An 810-nucleotide genomic window follows, 5' to 3' on the forward strand; every position below is an offset into this window, starting at 1 on the left:
TTTTGGATGAATTTTTATTGACTGGTCTATAGGTAATCGCTATCTATCTTTTCTTTTTTAATATATAAACTCCCTATCTTTTTGCAGCTTTTCAGATTTTTCAACCTTTCTTATAATAGGAAGAAATCTTCGAAGCTTGTATGTCTTTAGCAAAGCTTTTCAGTAACTACTAGCCATTGCAGAGACAGTTGGTGCTAGATCATGAGTTGTTTACAGATAGCAAGAGTTGGAATAATCACAAGAGAGAAAGGGCAGGCAAGAGCTGAACTAGTTTAAGTGGGCCAGAGGCAAATAAACCGAGCATGACCTCATGATTAATATTCTAAATGATAGCTACAAATTTTCAAATATGAAAGATACATTCTATTTATGAGGACTAATTATATAGTCTATACATTTACTGATCAATATATCTTGTGTCAAAGTTGTTAGGATTTTCTCAGTCAGTTCTTCCAAATGAGGGACCTTAAGGATTTAGTAAAAGCCCACACTAAAAGCCTACATTTAGAAAGACATAGCACTTTGGAATATAGGTCAAATGGAATGGTTTTTCCCACAAATCTGAAAAATGCAGCTGATGCATGTGACAGCTGGGTCACTATGCCATCAGCAGTAAATCATTGCATCTGTGTTTGCTCTTTATGGCTGGTTTATATTGTGCTTATTTTGGGCTCTGAATCCCTTCCAATTCTAGCCACAAGAGTGAACATACACTAACACAAACATGAAAGAGATCTGCTTTCACTCTACTTTCATAAAGACTGGAAAACCCGTAATCTTTCTATCTAAGAGCTTATTTGGTGAATTAAT

The sequence above is a fragment of the Orycteropus afer genome, unplaced genomic scaffold (genome assembly GCF_000298275.1).
Source record: "Orycteropus afer afer isolate SDZICR_OR568_19922 unplaced genomic scaffold, OryAfe1.0 scaffold00408, whole genome shotgun sequence".
Lineage (NCBI taxonomy): Eukaryota > Metazoa > Chordata > Mammalia > Tubulidentata > Orycteropodidae > Orycteropus > Orycteropus afer.